Source organism: Suncus etruscus, chromosome 1, assembly GCF_024139225.1.
Source record: "Suncus etruscus isolate mSunEtr1 chromosome 1, mSunEtr1.pri.cur, whole genome shotgun sequence".
NCBI lineage: Eukaryota > Metazoa > Chordata > Mammalia > Eulipotyphla > Soricidae > Suncus > Suncus etruscus.
In genome coordinates this window covers 162,330,650-162,357,407 of record NC_064848.1, presented here as the reverse complement: position 1 = coordinate 162,357,407, position 26,758 = coordinate 162,330,650, and the positions used below count along the sequence as shown (strand labels likewise).

The 26,758-nt window shown below is 39.1% G+C and overlaps 1 protein-coding gene and 1 non-coding gene across 2 annotated transcripts in view; both read right to left on the bottom strand.

Annotated features, from left to right (window-relative positions):
- MYO1D (myosin ID) overlaps positions 1 to 26,758 on the bottom strand; it is a 399,577-nt gene that overhangs the window by 343,641 nt on the left and 29,178 nt on the right. The window lies entirely within an intron of this gene.
- LOC126030650 (small nucleolar RNA SNORA13) lies at positions 23,149 to 23,280 on the bottom strand. Its single transcript, XR_007503151.1, has one exon. It is a non-coding gene; the product is annotated as a small nucleolar RNA SNORA13 (small nucleolar RNA).

The following is a 26,758-nucleotide window of genomic DNA, read 5'->3' as shown; positions in this document are numbered from 1 at the left end:
TTAAAAACATAGAACTCTGAGTTGCTCTGACCTGGTTTACAGTTTGATCAGTTGCAAGGAATAGAGACTGCAGTTCATGTGGGGTTTTTCTTTTTTGTTCCATATCCAGGAAATTTTTATTTAGAAACAAAGTTAAAAATATAGATTAAAATATACTTACAGATAAAGTGTTTATTTAGAGGTTGCTTCTTTTTTGTTTCTTTTGAGGCCATACCCAGCAGTGCTCAGGGCTTTGCTACTGTCTCTGCAGTCAGGGAGTATGGGGGACAAGCACCTTATCCACTGTACTAGTTCATTGGCCCTTAGTTTCAAAATTTATTTATTTTCTGATTTTTCCTGGATACCATTTTTATATTTCAGCAATTTTATTTTTTTTAATTTAATTCAATATTTCTATTGAGGTATCAGAGGTGGCAATAAATAATAATGTAGTCACTCTTGCAGCTCATGTTTTTAGAACCAGGAAATGATGAGGTAGACATAGGCAATGGAACACTAGGCTGCTAGTGCTTTGTGTGGTAGCAAAGCAAGAGTCCCTAGCATGGGATGTGATATCATAGATATCATAGATATCAGATCACCCCTTTAACAGCCAACCAAACAATTTATAAGAATAAATGAGTTGGACTGGAGTGTTTGCCTTGCACATGACCAACCCAGGTTCAGTCCTAGGCATCCCATATGGTCAATGCCAGGAGTAACCCTTGAGTAAGCACTGGTGGGTATGGCCCAAACAAAAAAAAAACAAATAAATTAATGAATTGACTATATAGGTGTCATCATTTAATTAGGATTCCTTCCATTTCTCCAGGTATTTGGAATTCTGGGGCACAGGTGGTGGGAAGATTGCACTGATGAAGGGAGGTGTTCTTTTTTGTAACTGAAACCTAACTACAAACATGTTTGTTATCATGGTGCTTAAATAAAGATATCATTAAAAAGAGAGAGAGAGAGAGAGAGAGAGAGAGAGAGAGAGAGAGAGAAAGAGAGAGAGAGAAAGAGATCCAAATGAAGGTCTGAAGTGGCCGCCTATGAATACAGTGAGTTGCTTTCAATAGATTTTAGTTTGCATAAAATTGATCTTTTTGACTTCAACTGTGTTCTAAATAACTGGATTAGCTTTTTTTAAGAGAATATTTAAAGCAAGGCAACATTTAAACAATGAAAGCAAAATCTCCCATCAAATTAAAACTGATTTTAGCACAACTTAATTCTGGTTGCACATAATATAAAATGGTACTGATTGGTACTGCCTGGTTGGTACTGCATGGGAGCCAGCACACTGCTTTGGTATAGAGCTATTAACCCCTCAGCACTGCTAAGTGTGGCCTTGGAGCTCAAAACACTAGCAACCCCAGGCTTAAGCATCACAATCAAGGCCTGTGCACTAAACTTAACAGTTTAGTTGGGTCTAACGACCCACAGGATCAGGCAGAACATTGTACTGGCTTCCCCACACAACACTCCAGCAGTACTGAGATGGCCCCTGTAAAAAGATAATAAAATGAATGCTTAAAAAAATGCTAAACAGGGGCCAGCGAGGTGGCACTAGAGGTAAGGTGTCTGCCTTGCAAGCACTAGCCAAGGATCAGGACTGCGGTTCGATTCCCTGGCGTCCCATATGGTCCCCCCAAGCCAGGGGCAATTTCTGAGCGCTTAGCCAGGAGGAACCCCTGAGCATCAAACGGGTGTGGCCCGAAAAACCAAAAAAAAAAAAAAAAAAAAGCTAAACAAAACATTGGAACAGACAAGGCTTTTATAAATATATCACTGATGAAGAGAAGAAATAGTGTTCTGGATTAAAAAGAAAATGGAATTCAGAGCAGAACCTAGCAGCAATTTTGATAGAGTGCTAATCTAATAAGAAAATGCTTTCAAATTCTGCTGAGAAAAAGATTTCTTTTTCCAAAGCACATAACATTCTCTTGGAGAAAGAAGAAATTGCTTTTTGATTCGTTTTGCTGGGCTAGTGCATGCTGAGTTTGAATGTAGGAATTCTATGAAAATTGCCCTCCGCTAAGGGCACCCAGGTAGCTCCTCACAGATGGAATTCATTTCACTTTTGTTCTAATTTGTGAGTCTTGCTTAGCAGAACCCATGCTGATAAAGTATTAAGTGCTTTCAGATAATGAAATACTTAGTAATCCCATTAAAATATCTGTCTAAAGAAAAATGTGATCATCAGGTTTCCACTAATTTGAGTTTAAAATGAAGTCTTAGATTCAATTACAAAGTAACATATGCTCAAATATAAACAAATAAGGAAAAAAACAATGTAATTAATTATTGGCACAATACTGGAATCGTGTGCAGTAAAAATACCAAAGCAAAACTCGATCTCATTTATTAACTCAGTTGATAACTCAGAGAAGTTGATTGCTTTTTTAAAATGTGATTGCTTCTTTGATACTTAACATATTTGAGGCCTGTGAAATAATATAGTGGGTAGGACGCTTGCTTTGTATGAGACTGACCCTGGTTTGAGCCCCGGTTCCCCATATGGTTCCTTAAGCCCCACTCAAGTGATACTTGAGTGTAGAGTCAGGAATAAACCCTGAGCACAGGTGTGGCCCCAAACCCAAAATAATAATAACAACAGTATCTGCTGAGGTGGGGGGGGTGTTCTTAGGTTTACATATTATTCTCTTTTTATTTAGTTTGGTTTGGGTTTTTTGGGTCACACCCAGCTGCACCCAGGGGTTACTCCTGGCTCTACGCTCAGAAATCGCTCCTGACAGGCTTGGGGGACCATATGGGATGCCAGGATTTGAACCACTATCCTTCTGCATGTGAGGCAAATGCCCTACCTCCATGTTATCTCTCCAGCCCCGGTTTATATATTATTCTTTTTTTTAATCCCCCCCCAACACTACGTATTATTCTTAACAAACATTTCAATAAGTGCACACTGACCTGCTGCTTTTTTTTCCTGGAATTTGAATTACCTACTCAGGTAACCTAACGTCACTCACTGCCATTACCCATAAATGCAATGAGTCTTTTAGGTGAGACCAGGCAAGGGAGCAAACTTTGCATCTGACTTAGTTCCTAGATTCAGCTCTGCATCTGAGTGAGCTGCTTGAGTCTGGGGTAATGGCGTGTCTTAGATCCTGCAGCCTCTTGTGAGACTCCTAACTGTCCTCTAGGTGGGATTACAAGGATCCATCAACTCCATGAGAACAAGTGTTCTGCACAGTGCCTGGCAGGATGGAAGTGCTGGAAAAAGGGACACTGAGCTAGATCAAATCCTAGCTCTATCCAGTCTCAGAGCTGTGAACTGGAGCAAGTCACATTTCTCCACCTTGGTTTCTCTGAGTGCCAAATGGAAACCAAGTCCTTACTTTTGTGTGGCAGCTGCCCAGAGGTAACACAAGTGGAGAGCTATGCTCCCAGAGCATCAGCTCCTGTCCTTCTGCCAGAGATCAGAGAGAGACACAGGAATTCAGTTGTGCCCTCCTGTTGCTTGCTGACTTCAGTTTTGTCTATCAGAATACTAGTGTTGTATTTTGTCCACTGTCACCCAGATTCTCTACTCATATTCTGAGAGTAAATTAAATGTCTGAGAGGGAGTGAGCTGTTGTAAAGGTCTCTCAGGACAGAGACCCACCACTTCTTCAATTCAACCTTGATATTTATCTTTTTCAAGGCAATTGAGCCAACTGCCCCCCAAAATACCAAATGCTTTCTATGCTTTTTATTCTTAATAAATGCATTTAATCATGTTTATAAGGTTAATAGTTAAAGAAGAAAGGATTTTTAACAACTAATATATCTCCATTCCATACTACTCTACATGGTAGCTCTTTTCCATACGAAAAGAAATAATGGGATTTTCAAAGTAATCTTCAAATGGAATAGTAAATAGAGTATCACTGGTTATATATTATGGAGCAGTTAGTTATAAAAGTGCTTAAATATAACATACCTCACAATCTTGTCACAGCTATTATTTCATAAATCAGGGGATAAGTGCATGTTTTGCATTATTTTCTGCTCATATTTTGCATTTATTAAAAGTACCTTGCACTTTGTATGTATAATGTATAAGAATACATTATGCAAAATGAAAAGCAAGCTAAGAAAGGGATGCATGTATAAAATCAGCCACATTACAAATTGTAGACTGCATCAATTTTACTGATCCGTGGAAGAGAATTTTTTTTTTTTTAATGGGGGCTACACCTGGCAATGCTTGGCCTGATGATATAGGCTCAGCAGTGCTGGGAAAGTCACTAGGATTATAAGTGAGGCTTTTCAGGGGCCACTAGGTGTCAGGAAACAATCATGGGATCTAGCAATGTGCTAAAGTATGTGCTCTAACACTAAACCCTGGATTTCTTATTTTTGTTTGTTTTTGTTTTTGGGTTGGTTTTTTTTTTTTACTTTTTGAGCCACACCCCATGATACTCAGGGGTTACTCCTGACTGTGCACTCAGAAATCACTCCTGACTTTTGGAAACCATAGGGGATGCCAGGGATTGAACCCAGGTCTGTCCTGAGTAAGCCACGTACAAGGCAAATGCCCTACCACTACACTATTGTTCTGGCCCCTGGATGTCTTTTTTTTTTTTTTTTTTTTTTTTTTGTGGTTTTTGGGCCACACCCCGTGACACTCAGGGGTTGCTCCTGGCTCTACGCTAAGAAATTGCTCCTGGCTTGGGGGACCATATGGGAAACCAGGGGATCGAATCAAGGTCTGTCCTAGATTAGCCACGTGCCACGTGCAAGGCAAAAGCCCTACTGCTGCACCACCACTCCGACCCCTGAATGTCTCATTTTTGAAGTAAAATTTAAAAATAAGAAAGGAGATGGGGGGTCATTGGTGGTAGAAATGTTGCAATGGTGAAGGGGGATGTTCTTTTTTTTTATGACTGGAACCCAACTACAAATATGTTTGTAATCATGGTGCTTAAATAAAGATTTAAAAAAATGATAGTATGGGGCCGGCTTGGTGGCGCTAGAGGTAAGGTGTCTGCCTGCCAGCACTAGCCTAGGACGGACCAAGGTTCGATCCCCCGGTGTCCCATATGGTCCCCCAAGCCTGGAGCGACTTCTGAGCGCATAGCCAGAGCGTCACCAGGTATGGCCCAAAAACCATAAAAAAAATGACAGTAAAAAATTTCAAAATAAATGTACAGAATATAAGTTATATGATAATTAATATCCACGGTCCTTAAAAAGTGATTTGACTGGAGTACAAATTAGCACCTTTATTTATTTGATCTATAAAACCTTTGTGTAATTATAAAACATAATTTGAAGTCTCCCCTGAGAGATCTTTCCATTATTCACTAGTAATTCATAGAGGGAATTCCCCCAAGTCTAGAACATTCAAGTCATCAATTCTGCTCAGAATAACAAGTTTTTTCTCAAGTTTAAGTTTATCTCTGTCCTGAACTTCTCTCCTGACCCTATAAATAGTACATTTAGCTGCCTATTTAACCTTTCGGCTCAGAAGTCCACGGAGTATTTCAAATATAACCACTGACAACTGAACTGATACTGTCCCCTACTCAGAGTCTACTCTTTATACTCCATCTTATATGTCAGTGACACTTGTCTGCACACTAGACCCAGACTTCTCACCACCGGTTCTGGAGCTGCTCTATGGAGATAAGCCAGCCGCCACCTCTCTTATTGAATCACCACATAGCCTCCCACAGGGCTGCCTGGTCTCTGTCCTTGCTCCCTTTTCACTTTCTTCTGTAAACAGCAGTCGGACCATTCTGTTAAGACTAAAGTCAGCCCAAGGCACTCCCCTGTGCAAATTCTCCAGGGGCTTCCTCTCTCAGAAAAATGTCACATCTTTTCCATTAGCCTTCCAGACTCCAATCCACCCACAGCTCTGACCACATCTCCTCCTCCTCCTTGCACTTTGCTCCAGGCTCTCTGGCTTCCACATTGCCCCTCCAAACATGCTAAGTAAGTTCCCACCCATAGGTCTTTGCATCTGCTTTTCCTTCTGCTTGGAATCTGCTGCTCCTGGCTGTGGTGTATGGCTCACTTCCTCTCTTCCTCCAAATCTGTTTTCAAATGTCACCTTCTCTGTCAGGTCTTCCCTGACCATCCTATGGAGATCATAAACCACACCCCCAACATATTGTCACCCCACTCTGCTCTCTTCCTCCAGCACAGATTAACATCCAATGTGCTCTATATTTTGCTTCTTTATTGTTTTATTTTCCTTCGCTAGAAGAAAAACTCCATGTAGGTTTGGATTTTCATCTTGTTTATTTGCTTTTCTTGCTGTTTTTCTAAAACCAAGAATGTCCCTAGTATATAGTAAGTACTTAATAAGTGTCTAGTGAACAAAAAATGTTCTCTAAAACTTAATGATCTTTAGGAGCCATAGCCATAGCAGAGCAGTAGGGTGTTTGCCTTGCACAGAGCCAACCCAGAGAGGATCAGTTCGATTCACAGCATCTCATATGGTCCCCCGAGGTCTGCCAGGAGCGGGTTCTAAGCACAGAGTCAGGAATAACCCTTGAGCACTGCCGGGTGTAACCCCAAAGCCAAAAAAACCTTAATGATCTTTGATATTATGATACCTTTATCTCATTAAATGAGTATCAAAGACTGAAGTCCAAAAACCTATCAAATGAGTCAGACACTCTGATAGGGGTGGCAACCCATTCATTTGGGGCTGAAAATGTAGCTCTCGCACATGTAAGGCCATGGGTTCAATCCTTACACACCACACACACACACACACACACACACACAAAAATATGAAAAACAAACCCCACAACTAAAGCTTCTAGTCAAAAAGAGGTAGCTACTAACTAATATTACAACCCTCCATAATCAAAACCAAAAGAAACCTAAGGAAAAAGTGAAGAGAAGGAGGAGCTTAGCTTACCAAATTATTAACAAGGGAATTACCTTCAATTCTTCCTTCTCCCTCCCCTCTAAACCAATGAACTCGTCACTTACAAAGACCCTCTGCAGTCTACCCAGGAACTGCGCCAAACTCCCAGAATCCACCAACACTCAATTCCTCATTGCCTGTCACTTGAGATCAGTGACAACTTAACGAGCTTCCTCCCATGTCTCTCTCTACCAGCCTGTTGTGCCCTGTGGCTCCTGCAGCTGAAGTTGCCTCTTTCAAACAACTGTTCTCATTCCCATATTGCTTCAAGAACTTCCTACTGACTTCAAAAGACCAGAGAGCATTCTGAACTAGCTGGTCCCAAACATATCTTCAAAGGCTCATCAAACCCATTTTTTTTTTCCCACACTGGTTAAATCCCTGCTTACTTCATTCAATATACATCTAAAGTGTTACCTCTTACAATTTCCTGCAGACGTATTTCCTCTATGTTCTCATTACAGTTTGTTCTTACATCATAGCACTTACTGTCTTCTGCCTTGTTTGCAAAACTTCCTTGGTCACCATATAAGCACAATGAAGGAAAAACCCTGCCTTCATTTTTGAACTCCGCTTTGTACTTGTAACAGGAAGGTAACTAGTCACATCTTGAATAGATAAATAGCATTGCTACAGTATAAAACTCTGAACATGGCTCCCTGAAGAAATTTTACCTGCCAACACTGGTTCTTCAGAAGATCATGGAAAACACAACAAACTCCTTCTGGGGTCAAGGAATGTCCAGAGGCCTGCTGCCTATTTATCTACTAGAAACTGTAGAAGTTTCTTTTTTTCCTTTTTTTTGGGGGGGTGGTGGTGGTGGTGCTGCTGGTGGTGCTGGTGGTGCTGGTGGTGCTGGTGGTGCTGGTGGTGGTGGTGGTGGTGGTGGTGGTGCTGGTGGTGGTGGTGGTAAGTTTATTTTTTAAGTCAAGGAATTATGTTTTCTTTCCTTAATTTATTAAATATGAGGGGAAGCAAACATATGCTCAAGAAACACTCCTGAAAGTGCGCAGGGGATCATAAAGTATTGGGGCTTGAATCCAGGCATGGACTCAGCCCTGTGGGTAATCTCTCTGGTCCTTGTAATGTTGTTTCAATTTTATTAAATTTATTGTAGCATTTTCCCAGAATGTTCCATACTGTTAAAATTTTTACATATTGGAATCTGTAATACCAGCAAAGCTTAGAGATTTGTTTTGTTTTGTTTTGGTGTGTGCAATATTCTTTCAGTATTCCCTTATAAATGTGTTTCTTTTCTTTTCTTTTTTTTTTTTTTTTTTTTTTTTTTGTGGTTTTTGGGTCACACCCGGCAGTGCTCAGGGGTTATTTCTGGCTCCAGGCTCAGAAATTGCTCCTGGCAGGCACGGGGGACCATATGGGACGCCGGGATTCAAACCGATGACCTCCTGCATGAAAGGCAAATGCCTTACCTCCATGCTATCTCTCCGGCCCCTAAATGTGTTTCTTTATAAATACTCAAATTCATTTTCTTTTTTTGAAGAGCAGGAACTCCCAAGCAGACTTGAAGGAAGTCAGGACCTCTACATGTTAAATATATACTCCATCTGTTGAGTTATCTCCCTGGCCCCTTAGAAAAATACTGAGAGGAGCAACAGAACACATTCCTTGCATGTAAGTGATTCTAGGCTCAGTTCCTGGTGTTATCAAGAAACAAACAAAGAAAAAAGTCAACATGTACTTCATCTTGAGGGCAAGGTAAGTCCTGAAGAGTTTAGTCATGAAGCAAAGTGTTCAGAAATACATTTGAAAAAAACCATTTTATTTATAAGGGAATGAAATATAATTCAGTAGAGGAAGACAAGAGTACAGTTAAAAACATACAGAGGAGATGAATTATAAAAGTAATAAAGGGGGCACATAATAAGAGTAAGGTTCAATACTCTTCTTTTTGAACCTTTGTATGCTTGTATTATATATTTGCTTTTCCAGGTTGACCTTCCATTATATGATCAATTTCCCTTCTATTCACCTGACTTTAATCCCCAATCAAATTTGTGACTATTTTAAATACAAAATGTTTAAGTTAACTTATGAAGAATTATAAATTGAGTAGATAAAATTTCCCGCAAGGTTTTAAAATGATTGCTGCTTCTTCATCATACTTTTTTTTTTACGAAGATAATGTTTTTAGCAAAACAAAAACAGAAGGAATAAAGGCAGAATATGAGATGCCTCAGAAATTGACCCAAAGTGAAGGAAATGCCAAAAACCAAAAGAAAGAAAAGCATTACAGACTAGATCTAAACCTAGATATTAGATCATGCTATTGGAGAGATCCATAAACTTATTTTATTTTATTTGGGAGGGGGACACACCCATTGATGCTCAGGGGTTACTCCTGGCTATGCGATAAGAAATCGCTCCGGGATTGGGGAACTATATGGAAAGCTGGGGGGTCGAACTGCGGTCTGTCTTAGGCTAACACTGGCAAGGCAGACGCCTTACCGCTTGCACCACTGCTCCAGCCTCCATGAGATTATTTTAATACTTGATGTTAAATAGTGTTTTGAGCATAGCTCCCTAAAAAGAGTTAAGTTTATTTCTTTAAAAATCAAAAGTGAATAAAAATAAGCTTTCATCAAGTGAGGCAGAGCCTGGAAATTTTGTGACAAGCAGCAAGTTAGGGTCAAGCTGCTCCAGAGAAAGAAGAAAAGCAAGCAAGAAAGTTCACCCCCTCAGAAATAAATCCAGCTTGTAGTCTACTACACTGATAAATAACAAAGGACACCCTTCTTTCTACTAGTGCACAGAGGAGTTTCCCTTACTGATATGGCTATCTTTATTCTCAGGTGTTAAGGCACATCCTTCTCTCCCCTGCAAGGTATTTGTTATTATGAAAATGGTTGAGTCTTATTTTCCAATACAACTACTGATATACCTAACTCAAGTGAAGAATATGGGGAACCAATGATTGGATGGCCTAATAAAATGAGCAGATACTAGACAGGCAAAGAATAAATAGGAGCTCTCATTCATGTTTCTTTCCAGAATTCCCTTTTAAAATTATACCTTTATAGGAATGTCAACTAGTCCAGACTTTTTGGAAAATAATATGAATATCCCTCAAGAAACTAGAAATTGAGCTACAAGCATACCCTAGGGACCCAAAAACATAATGCCATAAAGCACTCTGCAATCACATTCAGCAGTGCTTCGAGACTTCCAGAACATTGTCTATTGGTACTTAGGGACCATGCAGTACCAGGAATCAAACCAGGGCCCTCTGCATGCAAAGCAAGTAATCCAGACCCCTGTACTACCTCCCTGGTCACTTTACTCCAGCCATTGGACCTTCCTCCTAACTCTAAAATATAACTCAATTTATAAAGTTAAAAATCCAAAGGAAACAAGCATCTCATTTGAAAGCATGTGCCTAAGACCATCCTGAGGATCTATCCAGCACGAAGCTCTGTGACTAACATGAAAATAAAAAAATGTGTTTCATAAACATAGTCAAAGCTGCCCAACAACCTGCCAAAATAGGAATGGAAGCTTGAATGAATCAAATGAAATATTTAGTACTGACTACCAGCTTTATGTCCGTTAGTCACTAAATTTCATGGAGAGCCAAAGTCACTAAGATTTTTACTTCCTGCCCTTTTAAGGAAATAGAAGATAAATAAGGAGGAAAAAATAGTTTACACACCCAGAAATAAGGACTGAAGTAAAGATAGTGATTCTTATCAGTGGGTAACTATAATTCCCTAAAGACATGTATATATAAACTCATCCACTCAAATTTCACAATAGAAGAGGAAAATTTACCATCAATAGTAAATGTTCTTCCTCCCAATAAACATGGCAATAACCACTGTGAAGTCACTCTCATGCTCTTTGAATTAATGCATTTGTTGCTAAGCTAACTCCTGGCTCTTTCTTTAAGGATCACTTCTGGTGGGGTTTAGGGGACGATGTGGGGGTGCCGGGCATCAAACTCAGGTTGGCACATGCAAGGCAAATAAATACCCTATGGCCTACCATGAAACTTTTATATATTAAAATCTAGCAAAAAACCAAACTTAAATATACATGCATTTTGACACATTTTTTTACTTCTAGAAATCTATACTAAGAAACACATATACACAAGTATTAGTACAGTGAATATCTTTACTAGCAAAAAAAACCTGAAAATAAGCTCAACATAGAATGATGCTATATTTTACTTGTGAAATATAACAGCATATTAAGCAAATAAATAGATTAAGCATAGATGATGTGAAAAATGTTTAAAAGAATATTTCCAGGGTCAGAGAGATAATAGTACAGATTACTTGCCTTGTGTACAGTAAACAGAATTCTATCCCAACATCACACATGGTTTACAAGCTCCACCCGTTAAACCTGTGCAGAATCAGAAGTGAACCCTGGGCCCGGAGAGATAGCACAGCTTGCCTTGCAAGCAGCCGATCCAGACCAAAGGTGGTTGGTTCGAATCCCAGTGTCCCATGTGGTCCCCCAGGAATAAACCTTGAGCACCGCCAGGTGTGGCCCAAAAACCAAAAACCAAAAAAAAAAAAGAAGTAAACCCTGAGCGCTGCTAGGTATGTCTCCCCCCAAAAAAGAGTACGCCTGGTGTGATAAAGTTTTTTACAAAAGAACAGTTTTATCTAAAACTAGTATGTTTGTGCACATGTATGTGTATTATACAACAAACAAAATCACAGGAAATGCTAAGCTGTTAGAGAACTGTCTCTTCGTAAATTTGGTGCTATGTCATACTTACATTCTGTAAAATAATGCATTATGTTTATAGTTAGAAACCTATAGGCATTTTGAAGTCATTGCATAAATAAATGATTAATATATCTTAAATGGAAAATGAGGGTTAAAGCAGCATAGTTCTACATTAGTGGGCTTTACTTACACATATATCTGAAGAAGAAACCTGGAAGGAGACACCATCACATTGATAACGGCTATTCTGACTGGTAGGATTTTATGTCCCTTTTACTTTTCTCTTTATAAAATTCTACCTTGACTTTTTTGTGTAGGGAAGGGCTTTGGGGCCACACCCAGAGATGCTCAGGGGTTACTCTGAGCTCTGAGCTCAGGAATTACTCCTGCAGGCTCAGGGGACCATATGAGATGCCTAGAATTCAACCTGGGTCAGTCACATATAAGGCAAGAGCCCTTCCCACTACACTATTGCTCTGGTCCCTTGACTCCATATTCCTCCAAACAGGAACATTAGGATTCTGGAATAACTCAGAGGCAAAAAGCCCCTGTCTTTGAAGCTAGAAATTATGAGTTTGATCACCAATACCAATACAAAGGCACAGATCTCCACAGCACTAACATTTGGGATCTTCAATGCCACAACCAAGTGTAGGATTGATCTCTGGCACACCACAACCCAGTGTCATGATTATGAGCCCTGACAAACACTGCAACCAAAAATATGCAAACACCCACAACTAGAGTGTGCACTCTGGCAAACTCCACCATTAAGTGGGCAAGTATCACAACCAAGGATGTACAACTCCTGGTCAATGCAACAATAACAAAAGGGGACAAGGGTAAAGCAAAGGCAAATTACAAATAAGAAAAGAAGTTTCTACTTCATAAATGTGTTTCCATGGCCAGAAGAGAGCTCAGGGACTGGAGTGCATGCTTTGCACTGAAAACCTTAGTTTGATTCCCTGCACCACATACCCTGATAGTCCTACCTCTAAGGTAGGACTAAGCCCTTGTTAGGTATGGCTCAAAAAGGAACACCAGAGGGCTGGAGAGATAGCACAGAGGTAGAATGTTTGCCTTGCATGCAGAAGGATGGTGATTTGAACCCCAGCATCCCATATGGTCCCCAGAGCCTGGCAGGAGTGATTTCTGAGCATAAAGCCAGGAGTAACCCCTGAGCACTGCCAGGTGTAACCTAAAAACCAAAAGAAAAATAAAAAAGGAACAACATAAAACAATCTTGTCTTCAATTTTTACATTCAAGTCTTTTTAAGAGCTAATAAATTTCAGTGATAGTTTAACATTAATAAACAGCTTAATGCAATAATTAACAACAGTTTAACAATAATGGGTTTTAACTTTGCTTTCTTACCCTGTTTAGATTTGTCCTTGCTAAAAGAAACAACCAGTACTATAATGGGAGAAATAATATGCAATTAACAAAAAATTACCATTTCAGCTTTGCTATGAAAAAGCAGAGGTGGCATAATATTGGTACTGTCATTTCATATTTTCAGTTTCCTAAGAGTGTTTACATGCATAATGTTATCTGATTCTCAAGTCTATGCATAAGGCAGGGCAAGGGCAATACTCTTTTTTTTTTTTTTTTTTGTAAGATAAAATAGCTGAATTAGGAAAGTGATAGGTACAGAATCTCTATTGAAAAGTAATAGTATTGCTTGCAACAGTGCAATAGGGCAGTCACTAAGTGTGAAATGAAATGAAAAAGAATGTTTAAAAGTGTTCCTAGGCTACACCAGTCACTTTTCTGGGATTTACTAAATAGCCACATGTGGCTAGTGGCTATAGTATTGGGCAGGGAGAGATACAGAATATTTCTATTACTGCTGATCTTCCCCTCTGACATTTTCTAGGGGCTGTGGTCATCACTCACCAGTAGAACATTACTTGGAATGTATGAATCAATAGTCAATATCTGGAAAGAAAAACACCACAACCAAGTAAACCTTTAAACAAACAAACCAAAAATGCTTTTTATAATGTAGGTTCTCTATATTACTGCTTTGCCCTTTTAAATTTAAGGAAAATATTGGGGGGGGGGCATATATGGCAATGCTCAGGGAACCATATGGAATGCCAAGGATCGAACCTTGGTCAGCAACAAGGAAAAGTATTTGATAATTTCATTCTACAAGAAGCAGATCTCTGTATCATCTCTCTTCTGTGAGAATAGTGTACATAAGGCCGGAGAGATAGCATGGTGGTAAGGCATTTGCCCTTCATGCAGAAGGACAGTGGTTTGAATCCCGGCATCCCATATGGTCCCCTGTGCCTGCCAGGGGTGATTTTCTGAGCATAGAGCCAGAAGTAACCCCTGAACGCTGCCAGATGTGACCCAAAAACCAAAAACAAAAAAAAAAAAAAAAAGAAGAGAATAGTGTACATAGAGAAGCCCAGAATAAATGTTGGTTGAAGGTGTGAAGCAAAAAGAAACCTCACATACTGTTGTTGGTGATATAAATTGGTGTGGTCCCTATTTCAAAAAAAAAAAAAGCACTGAGGTTTCTTGGAATAAAAATATATGTATTGATCATCTGATCTAGCAATTCCACTATGTATCAAATTGAGGAACATGAAAATCAGGAAAGAATTGTGCATACCCATTCACTACACAGGTATTCACAACAGCAAGAAATGGAAAGAACCTAAGTACCATGACAGAACAGTGGACAAGGATGGGGTCTTGAAAAAAAACAAAGCAGTATTACTCAGATATATGGAAAAAAATATTCTTGCCTTTTGTCACAACATGAATAAACAAGTCAGACAAGTCAAGCAAAGCAAGAAATCAAAAGGATAAAGAAAAGTACCAATTATTTCACTCATAATGTGGACTATACAAAAACAAAACTAATGAAACAAAACAAAACAAGTTTAGACTCTGACAACAGGACCAAGGTTACAAAAAATAAGGGATAGGAGCTGGTTTTTTTCTTCTATACAGAATTTCTCTCTCAATCTCTCTTTTTTTTTTATTCTGTTTTCTCTTCTCTGACCACTCACGTTTCACTACATTAATTTTTTTGAAGATGGTGAAAACTGTGCTCATAAAACATTAAAGCATGGGGCCGGAGAGATAGCATGGAGGTAAGGCATTTGCCTTTCATGCAGAAGGTTGGTGGTTCAAATCCTGCCATCCCATCTGGTCTCCTGAGCCTGCCAGGAGCGATTTCTGAGCATAGAGCCAGGAGTGTAGCCCCTGAGTGCTGCCAAAAACCAACCAACCAACCAAAACATTAAAGCATATAACAATAATACCTAATAAATTAAAATGCCAGAAAGACTTCACAGGGATTAAGGTGCTTCCCTTGCATGTGAATGTCCCCAGTTTGATCCCTAGGACCACATATGGTCCCCTGAGCTCTGCCAGGAGTGATCTCTCAGTACGGAGCAAAGAGAAAGCCCTGTGAACCTCTGGATTTGGTCCAAAATCAAAAAAGAGATAAAACAACGTAGTTAACTAAGGAAAAAATAATCTCAAAAAAATTATGGAAAGCAATGTGGTAAAAGTTATTATAACTAAAAGGTGACCTAGTCAGAGGAAAAAGAGCAGTGGGATACAGCATAGAAAGAGCCTTAATCATGATGTTGTGATAGCTGGGTACAGCCTACCAACCATCCATTCATCGTTTTCATTCTTTGTCACAAGAACTGAGACCTTAACTGGGTACCAGTTTATCCTGCACAGCCTTTGGGCCTTTCAGTTAGGAACTGGCCTCCAATGCAACTTGAGCTTCATGAAATAAGGCCAGAAGTTAATTGAGAACCTCTTGTGGCTTTGGTCTTACCTTTGACAGGTCAAATAACAGAATAAATGCTTCAACATCATCTCAGTCACCACTCACACTGTGCATACAAATCATATAATTTCATTGTACATACATCCAATCACATAACATTATAAGCCATATTAAAAAAAAGCATGTCACTTAAATTTACCATTTTAGGTCACTTCTAAGTAAGTATCCAAAAAAATTAGGGTAAAAACTCTAATTGTACTTTATATGTTGAAATTCTAATCATCTAAAATATATTCTTGAAGAAGTAAACCATACTAATCACAAATATTATTTGTACAAAAAATTAACAATTTTATAACTAACAAAAATTTTAAATCATTAAATAAAAAGGAAGCATATTGATAATAAAAATATTGAGAAAACAAATTCCAAAAAAATTAAATTTAATTTAAAAAAGAAAACAAATTCCTTTTCTTTTTTCTTTCTTTTTTTTTTTTTACCACAAAAGGGTTTTATTTTACCTAAGATGACAATGTGGTACATGGATGTAATTTATTATGCTGAGTGAAGTAAGTCAGAGGGAGAGAGAAAGACACAGAATGGTTTCACTCATCTATGGGCTTTAAGAAAAATGAAAGACATTTTTAACAGTATCTCAGAGACAAGAGAGATGAGGGCTGGTAGGTGCAGCTCATGACATGAAGCTCATCACATAGAGTGATGAGTGCAGTTGGAGAGATGACTACACTGAAAACTATCATAACAATGTGAATGAATGAGGGAAGTAGAAAGCCTGTCTCGAGTACAGGTGGGGGGGGAGGAGGGAGATCTGGGAAATTGGTGGTGGGAATGTTACACTAGTGAAGGGGGGTGTTCTTTACATGTCTGTAATCATACAACTATAATCATGTTTGTAATCACGGTGTTTAAATAAAGATAATTATAAAAAAAAAAGATGACAATGTGGGATGGTAGTAGAGAGTGAGAACCCTTTAATCACCTTGCCCTAGAAATCGCTTCCTAAGAAAACAAATTCCTATATAAACTTTGGAGAGAACATTTTATCCATTATTACGGATATTATGGTAAGACAATTTAAATAGTACAGAACACAGAAATTAATTATCTTCTTTGTAGAATCATACAATAAACAAAATAGTCCTTTAATCAAGGTATCAAACTAATTCAAATGCCCAAACATGACTAAAAGGATCAGAAAGTTATTATTTATGTACAAATATATATACACTAAATATATATGCACACAACATATAATACTATACAGCTCCAAGAAAGAAAAAATCATGCAATATGTAGCAAATGGAAAGAACTAGAGCAGGGGTGGTAAATAGGATTTTTACCCTCACTCAAAATGGCAAAATGCAATATGTGTTTAATATATGATTGTTAAAATTATATGCTTTTGTGTGAGTGTTTGTCTGTTTTGGCAGGTCACTGCGTGGTGTGGCTCTCTGACTCTCACAGTTTAAAATTTTGGTTCTTTGTGTCGAACTTGTTTGCCACCCCTGAACGAGAGGGTTATCATGTTGAGTGAAGTCAGTCATAAAGAATGGCCTAATTACTGAATGATCTCTCTCATATGTGGGACTTAAAGACACACAGCAAGATAGCAATAAAGAACCAAAGGCAACACAATGAGAGAACTGACCCACACAATTCAGTTGGTGGTGGTATGGGGAAAATGGAGGGGCTTGGTACACTGGTAATAGGTGTGGTACTAAAATTATGTGCATAGAAAACCATCACTAACAGTATTTAAATCACAGAATCTCAATTTAAAAATAAAATAAAACTGCATGGGGCCAAAGTGATAGCACAGCAGGTAAGGCATTTGCATGCAGCCAGCCTGAGTTCAATTCCCAGCATCTCATTTGGTTCCTGTAATCTGCCAGTAGTAATTTCTGAGAGCACAGCTAGGAGTAACCCCTAAGCACCACCAAGTGTGGTCCCAAAAATAAAACAAGCAACAACAACAAACTGTACTATGAAAATGTTGAAATAACATGCTTGAGAAACCAAAATTAACACATATGTCACAGACTCTCGATCAATAAAAATAAAACTGTACCAGACTGAAGAGGTAGTAGTGGGGCAACAGATGGAGTACTACCAGGTGAAGCTCTGATGCCCATAAGCACCACCAGGGTGGTTTGGATAGTCCCCAGGATCACAAGAGCTGAGCAGTACATCATTGGACCCTTGCATTAAATTGATGGTCTAAATCTCATTCAGAAGGACCCTGAACATCATGAATAACACTTAAAAGCACACCCCTCCGAAAAAAAAACCCTACTGAATTTATTATTCATCTGATTTCCTTTAGGCCAGGAGGGTTTTTTTTTGGGGGGGGGGGAGGGAGAAGGTTGTTGGGCCACACCCAGTGCTCAGGGGTTACTCCTGGCTCTGTGCTCAGGAATCAATCCTGGCAGGCTCAGGGAACTGTTTTTTTGTTTTTGTTTTTTGGGCCACACCCGGTGTTGCTCAAGGGTTACTCCTGGCTGTCTGCTCAGAAATAGCTCCTGGCAGGCACAGGGGACCATATGGGACACCGGGATTCGAACCAACCACCTTTGGTCCTGGATCGGCTGCTTGCAAGGCAAACGCCGCTGTGCTATCTCTCCGGGCCCAGGCTCAGGGAACTGTATGGGATCAAACTCAGGTCAGTCCTAGGTTGACAGCATACAAGGCAAATAAAAGCCTAGAGCAGTGCTATCACTCCAGCCTTAGGCCAGGAGTTTTTAAGGAAAATCTGAACTGGGGAAATCTACACATCTCATGAAACTAGAAGCAGAATATTAACTGTCAAAAGTTATAAAACATCAAACAATATGGGATGAGAGAGAGAGAGAGGGAGAAAGAGAGAGGAAGAGAGAGAGAGAGAGAGAGAGAGAGAGAGAGAGAGAGAGAGAGAGAGAGAGAGAGAGAGAGAGAGAGAGAGAGAACCCAATAGATTGAGTACATACTTTGTGTGCAGGACTGATCCCTGACACTGCACTACTTCGTCCCCAAGCACTACTAGGAATGACCCCTAGCTTCTATCTAGTCAGTAATCCTATGTGTATTACTTGGTGTGGCCCCAAGACAAAACACACCACAAAGCAGAAACACCAATAAAAACAAAATACCTCTTACCCACCTTTGAGTGGAAAAACTTGGAAAGGTGCTGAGTGATTCTGGGATCACAGGCATATGCTACTCAGTTCCACATCCTCCAGAGAACAGGCACTGGGAACAGAAACTGAACTTCTGGCCTTAAGGAGAAAGACAGTGGACACCTGACACCTTTCCTTGCTTGGCCTCAGACAAACTACAGCTCAAACCCTAGATGTCAAATCAAGAATATACAAAAACATTTCAAGTAGTAAAACAGCAGCATCATATGTCAGAAAGATGGCCTGAAAAACAAAAAGCCTAACGCTGTCATTTCTGTATACTAAATACGATTTTGTACCCAAGAATATCGGTATTCTAAGACTCACTAAGGCACAATGGTTATTGGCAAAGAAAGCTAAGTTTACCTGCTGAAAAAAGTAGCAACTAATAAGCTAATAGAACAGAGTATTTATTTCATGAGACCTACTATATAAAAACATCTGCCAGTGTGCTTCAGATAAGATGCCAAAATGGGTATCCATGCTGAAAGCATGCAATGAAAAATGTACACTCAACTAACCTCACTCCTGTTAGTCCATTCATTTCAGAATAAAAGAGGCCAAACAGATATAAAAGGAATCCAAATGGAGCAGGGATAGAGGACAGCTAAAAAAGACATTACTGGAAGAAAGGGAAAAATCTAAATATGGACTTAAAACAAGATACTTATCTGATCCAATGTAAAATCTCCTACGGATGATAACTGTACTGTGGTTATGTGAGAACCTCTCCTTGGGGGAGGCACAAAAAAAAAAAAAAAAAAAAAAAAAAAAAAAAAGAATCTCCTTGCTCTTAGGAAATACACAACATATTAAAGGTGAGGGGACATAATACCAAATAATGATAAGGGAAGTGATAAAAAACAAACTAGTCAGCAAATCTAGTAAAAAGGATATGGAAATTCCTAACCTTTTGAAAATATTCAGTGGTATCAAAATAAACAGTTCTGAAAAACAATTACTCACCTCCCTCACTTTACATTTCAGAGAATCGAATCCAGAGTGATAAGAATGTGGAATGTTCCAGAGACTTTTAGTTTGCCTTAAGAGTCAACAACTAATCCTGTCATTGACTGACCTGTGTGCAGGATCACTGCATCACTTCTTACCACATACTCTTACTTAGAGTAGCGGCAACCAGTGACTAGTCTGGCTTGATTTACAGATGCAGTTACTTACCTCCTTTCTTTTTTTTTTTTTTTTTTCTTTTTTGTTTTTGGGCCACACCTGGCAGTGTTCAGGGTTTACTCCAGTCTTTGTGCTCAGGAACTGTGCTCTGTACTCAGGTGCTCAGGGGATCTCTGGGATGCTAAGGATCAAACCCAGGTTGGTCGCATGCAAGGCAAGCACCCTACCCATTGTACTCTCTCTCCAGACCTAGGTGAAGTTACTCTCTAAACACTCACCAGATCCTTTATGTCACTGTACTACTGGGTTCATTCAACATAGCAATCCCAAATCTCATATTGGTTCCTTAAAATATATGTTTTAAAAGAATGGCCCTGTAATAATGAGGCTACAGATAGTCACTTCAAAGACAATGCCAAATCCTATAACATTCCTAAGCACCACTGCATGCATAATATAAGGGGAGAAAACAGACTATTGAAAATAAACGTTATGTAGTAAGATACAGACACTTGAGACAAGTAGCCTCTTAAAAATCCAGCGTGCTCATCTTACAGCTGCACAAGCATGTTAAAGACTGAACTGTGGAGTTCCATAGACTTTCTACCATCTAAAACAAAACACAGAAGGAAATACACTTTACTATCATGACATGTCATCCACAAATTATATGTCTACCCCTTCAGCTTATTTTAGAAACTCTCCTCACTAATTTGCCTGTGTTTTGGAATACCAAGTAATATGTTTTCAATCATGAAAGGTTACAGGGAAATTTTTGTGGTAAAAACTTAGCCTTCCATTGGCATAAAAATTGTCAGTCTAACTTCAGTCCTTTGGGGAAAATAACTCTTTTTTTCATCATTGTCAAGCAGCTTTCAAATCACTTTACTAGCTACTGTTCCCAAGAACAGTTGTTTACATCCAGTGAAAATGGATGTCACATCCAAGTACGTAAGAAAAAAAGATAGTAAGTTGAATAAAGACATTATTATTGCATTTTGATATTTTAAGAGGAAAAACTATGTGAACTTTCCTCATAAAAATAATCATCAGTCACTGATGTTCAAATGGACAATTGTCCATCCTCCACACAAATTAGCCCTGAACTATTGTATTGTTCTTTTACCATTTGCACTGCAGTATTGTCAAGAATGCACTGACTTCATTTTGGAACAAAATTGTATTTGATGTTAATTTTTCTAAATGTATTCTTCAAGTAAAATATCTAGTTAGTTAAAAAATAAAGTTAACTGGCTTTTGTAAGATATCTCCATGTCTATTCTTTCATTTCTTTTCTTTTTTTTTTTTTTTTTTTTTTTTTTTTTTTTTTTTTTTTTTTTTTTTTTTTTTTTTTTTTGGGTCACACCTGGCAGGGCTCAGGGGTTATTCCTGGCTCCAGGCTCAGAAATTGCTCCTGGCAGGCACAGGGGACCATATGGGGCGCCGGGATTCGAACCGATGACCTCCTGCATGAAAGGCAAACGCCTTACCTCCATGCTATCTCTCCGGCCCCTTTTCATTTCTTTTCTAAAACGTTCATAGACTAAAAAAAAATCACTGCACTTACAATAACATTTCATCATTTTGCACAGAAATTATGTAGAACTACTGTCATTATTTCTTCTTTCCCATAACTCTACCTTAAGTATCCTGTCTTTCTTCTATTTAATCTATCCTACAGTGATATAGCAACTTCCTTACAACTTAATTATAAGCATTAATAAATTCAAAGAAACAGAAATATAAGGTCTAGCCAGAGTTTGATTATTATTTTACAACAGGAATCAATGTCTCTTTTTTTTTTCTCATTTATGAGTGAATAAAATTCCCTGTATTTTTAAGTGGAATACACTTGTAAAAATGTTTTATGTATGGCTGGGGGAATAACTCAATTGGACCACGTGTTTAGCATCTGTGAGGCCCTGAGTTAAACTCCAGTACAGCATGGCCCACATGTATCATCAGGTATGATACCTATTCAAGAAATAAAAGGGGGAAGTATAAAGGTGGGACAGAGAACAGGACACTTGGCTTCATGCAGCCAATCTAGGTTTCCTTCCTGGCACTCCTTATGAACCCCTAGCACAGCCAGGAGTACGCCCTGAGCACCACTGGGTTGGTCCAAAAACAAGCAAAAATATTCAGAAGAAAATATTTCAAGGCTTAAAATTATTTTCTATGATAATAGACTTGAAGTGTATGTGAATTTCCTGCACTTTCCTACTTTTTCATAGATGTGTGCATACAGAAAACTTTTATTTTATCTTTACTTATCATTGGTTTACAATTATGAAACTTCAAGGGCTCAGCTTCACACTTCTATATGTATGTATTTCTTACCACTTCTTTGACAAATTTCCAAAGCCATCCCACCACCACTACTCTCTAATTGTCTAATTGTCTAATCTACTCTCTAATTGTCACCAATTTTCACCAAACCTAGTAGTTACTTTTCTTATATTTTGCCAGTTCATATTCATAGTCCATATATGTACGATGCTATCCAATAATTGTCTTCACTTCCTTATTTCACCTATTTTGTCACAAAGGGCATGGATGATTTTATTTCCTTAATGGCAAAGAAATATTCCATTGAGAGAGTAACTGAATGTGTGTGTAAACCCTCCCCACACCACACACACAACTTCTTTATCGACCCATCTATCAGTGGATATTTAGGCAGAGTCCATATTTTGTCTATAGTAAATAATATTGCTGTGAACACAGGGGTGCTCATATACTTTTGAATTAGTGTTTTGAGAGTGACAGAAAACAGGAGAAACAAATTTTAAACTGTTTTTGAAAGACGGTGTTTGCCATGACTTCTTACTCTATACTCCTTCTAATAGGTCATCTCATGTACTCTAGAAGCATCAGATGTCACCACTGTAGACAACTCTGACACCTATATCCCATATACATATACTTCTAAGATGGTTTCTAGGCAATTTCATGTGATGACTCACATGTAACATAGTTTCAACTTGCTATCTGACCCTCCATCTTACACTCAAGAAGTCGTTTTCTCCAGTTATGGTAAACAGCACTACTACCCCCAAATTCTTTTTTTTGAATTTTGGGCCACACCAAGTGAATGAGCTATTCCTGGCTATGTGCTCAGAAATTGCTCCTGGCTTGGGGGACCATATGGGATGCCGGGGGATCGAACCATGATTCCTCCTAGGTCAGCCACTCATGCAAGGCATGAGTCACTGCTCTGGCCCCATATCCTCAAATTCTTATTCGGGTAACTGTCTCACAAGTGAGACACCAACTTCCAAAAAGAGAAAAATCCAAGTTCCACCTGAAATAAACCTAAATATGAAGAAGCTAACACATTGCTTGTTGATTCAAGAAAACTGACTTCAGATTTTTTTTCAACATATAAAGGGAATAATCACGAAGAAGCCAATTGCAAACAACTAATAATCCAAAAATAGTTATTGCTTTAGACTGAGATAGCTGTATACTTTTTTTTTAATTTTTTTAATTTTTTATTTAAAAAAAATTTTTTTAAACCTGTTCCCAAGGCAGTTCCTGGCCCGAGACAGGTGGGTCTCGAGCGGGCAAACCCTGCCCAGAGCTTTTCTTTCCGCCTCATTTGACACCGTGTCCACTAGTTCCAAGGTGAACAGGCAACACAGAGGCGGCTGAGATAGCTGTATACTTTTAAATGAAGTGGAGATAGATTTAATTTTATTTGACAAACTAAAATGTCTCAATAAGGTTGTACTTTCTGCATACAAACCTACCAAGCTAGTAAAGCAGAACCTGGAACTGAAAATATTTCCCAAATTTACAATTTTTTTTAAGATATCTGAGACTGAACAAGATCAAAGCAATTTAAAAAAAGTAATAAAAACATAGGGCAAAGGGTAAACAGGTACACTAAAGTCTGTAAGACTTTGGTTCTGTAAGACTTTAGTCAGAACAACAGACACATACATTGGAAAGTCTGAGAGCACTAGCTGAATCCAAACTCAACAATGAGAATGAACTATGTGGTCCCTTTGAGAAGCCAACATGATACCCAAATGAGTATGTGAATGCTGTCTCATATCCCATATTTGGCAGCTTCTCTTCCAAATTAAAAATGCACTGAAGTCATGACATACCTTTGGTTGGCAATAACAGAATCACTGATTAATCCTCATTGGCTACAATGAGGTTTATGATGTTATTCAAAGGTCAAAGGACTACCAATTCTAATTGCTTGCGTAGTTTTATACTGTTTCCTCATCTATTTCCTTGAAGGCTCTTTGCTGCACTTTTAAAGCAGTCTTTTTTTTTTTTTTTTTTTTTTTTTGGAGAGGAGCATGCCTGGCAGTACTCAGGGGTTACTCCTGGCAGAGCTTGGGGGACCAATCTGGGTAGACTATATACAAGGCAAATGTTCTACCAGCTATACTATCTCTCCTGTACTATCTCTCCTGCTATACTATCTCTCCTACAGAAGTATAATATGCCCACACAAAAGTGCACAAATCAAGGAGTGCAGCTGAGTTGTAAAGTGTGTGGTTTCTATCACTAAGACCCTGAGTTGAATCAGGGTCACTAAGTGATACAGGGCACCCTTTAAAGAAATAAAAATGGGGGCCGGGCGGTGGCGCTAAAGGTAAGGTGCTTGCCTTGCCTGCGCTAGCCTTGGACGGACCGCGGTTCGATCCCCCGGTGTCCCATATGGTCCCCCAAGCCAGGAGCAACTTCTGAGCGCATAGCCAGGAGTAACCCCTGAGCGTTACTGGGTGTGGCCCAAAAACCAAAAAAAAAAAAAAAAAAAAAAAAAGAAATAAAAATGGAACATGGCAGAGTAGACTAGTGAAAAACTAAAACTCTGAAAAAAATATGTCCCTACCTTAACTATTCAAATTTCTTCACAAGTGAGACACCACTAGTGATGAATTACTAAAGGAATATGCCAGGCAACATGGCTATGTAAGGAAGACTATCACCCATAGCCCAAGATACTCTCCTAAATGGGGCTGCGATAGTGCAGTGGGTATGACACTTGCCTTGCTCATGACTGATCTGGGGTTGATCCCAGCATCCCATTTGGTCTTATCTGCACTTCAAGAAATAATTCATGAGTGCAGAGCCAAGAGTAACTCTAGAGCACTACCAGTGTGGTTCAACATACCACCACCACCAAAAAAAGATGCTTACCTACAGCCGCCTCCCTCTCCTACAGAACTAACCACTGTATTGACTTTAACCACAGACCAGTGTAGTTTCTATTTGAGTGTGATACAGACAAAAGAGTCAATGCTGCTTCGAATCTGCTTTCTTTTTTGTTGTTGTTGTTGTTTTGTTTTTGTTTTTGTTTTTTGGGGCCACACCCGGCGGTGCTCAGGGGTTACTCCTGGCTGTCTGCTCAGAAATAGCTCCTGGCAGGCACAGGGGACCATATGGGACACCAGGATTCGAACCAACCTCCTTAGGTCCTGGATCGGCTGCTTGCAAGGCAAACACCACTGTGCTATCTCTCCGTGCCCTCGAATCTGCTTTCTTCCACTCCGGGTTATGACTGCCACATTAACTCATGCTGACATGTTTTATTGTATCTCATTTTTTTTTTGCTATGTAGTCATTTTACTGCACAAATATAATATATTTCTCTATACCACTGCTGGTGGAAACTTGTTCTTTCTCAAGTTTTTTGACTCTTTACTCACTGGTTATCAATATCTAACATTGCGATGTTTCATTTCTATACTGTAGGTCTGCAGATCTAGCATTGGGGATATATTTGGGGTATTGGTTTTGGGTTGATAGGGTTATTTTATACTTCATGTCACTTACTCAAAAAATTGTCAACTGGAATAAAAATTTAAAGAGAGAATTATTCATTTGAAGGATACTAATAGTTAAGAGGCCAAAACTCAAATTAAATAGGAGAAAAAGAGGTCAGGACAGAGTAAACAATATATGGTACAAGAGAAATTTAGTGCTGGAAAGTGTGGCATAGACCAGTAGATTTCAACCTATTTAAACTTGTGGACTTCTTCTGGAAACTGAAGCACTATTTTACAAACTAAAAAATAAAAAACATTATTAATGATAGCCTTTTGTATATTCAGTTTTCAACTTCTTTATGAAATAAAATTTTTATTCAGGGGTATCATGTGCTAAGTGGTAAAAATATTTTTGTGGACCAGCAGGAAATGTCTGCAGCTGTGGTCAGCCTCGCCTTTTCTGAGAGAGGCTATTGGAGGCACTTACCCTTCCCTGGCCTGTGCACGGAAGCCTTGCAGTTTCTGTGGGCCACTGAGTTCACTGCCTGAGAGTAATCCTCACTGTCTCACCACCCCCCCTTCATACCACTTTAGAGAATACATTTCAGAACAAACTGTATTACAGAGACTTCCATGGAGTCATTGTAGTTGCCATCACTGTAGTTCTCAGTGGGTACAGATAGCCTAATCTTGGGTAGTTCAAGGACTACATGCAAGGCAGCAATACATAGGTCAGGGCAATTACTTTATGCACAAGTCTTTCAATAGGCAATGCCTAGTGACCTTGGCAAACTAACCTCTGTGCCACCAGGCCTGGGAGTTCCTCAGGGATCACAGTACCACAGACTCTCTTTTCAAATTCTCTCTCTGTGGCCATCACCACTGATTCATTGCAACTGTCAAGCCTTATAGATAATAGAAAAACAAAAATCAGGCAAGCATTTGCCCCTGGCATCCACCTATGATTCCCTGAGTAATTCCTGAGAGGAGCCAGGAGTAAACCCTGAGCATGCCAAATGTGGCCCCAAAAACAAAAAACAAAAACCACCACCATCACCACAACTACGACCCTGCCTACTATATAGTAAACCACCTTCTATAATAAAGAATTTATATCTTGTTTTGCTTTCTGTGCCACCCCTGGTGGCTCAGGGGCTACTCCTGGTTCAGGGATCAGGATAGCTCCCAGGATGCTCAGGGGACTATAGAATGCTGAGAACAGAACTGGGTCTCTTGCATGTAAACCATAATTTCTACCTATTGAGTCAGCTATCCAGCCCCCAGGAATCAAGATCTTAAAAGCCTTCTCACCCTGAGCACAGACAGGTGTTGCCCCCAAATAACAATAAATAACAATGGTCTCTCTTGAACACATGCCTTCCTAGCTTGTCTCTT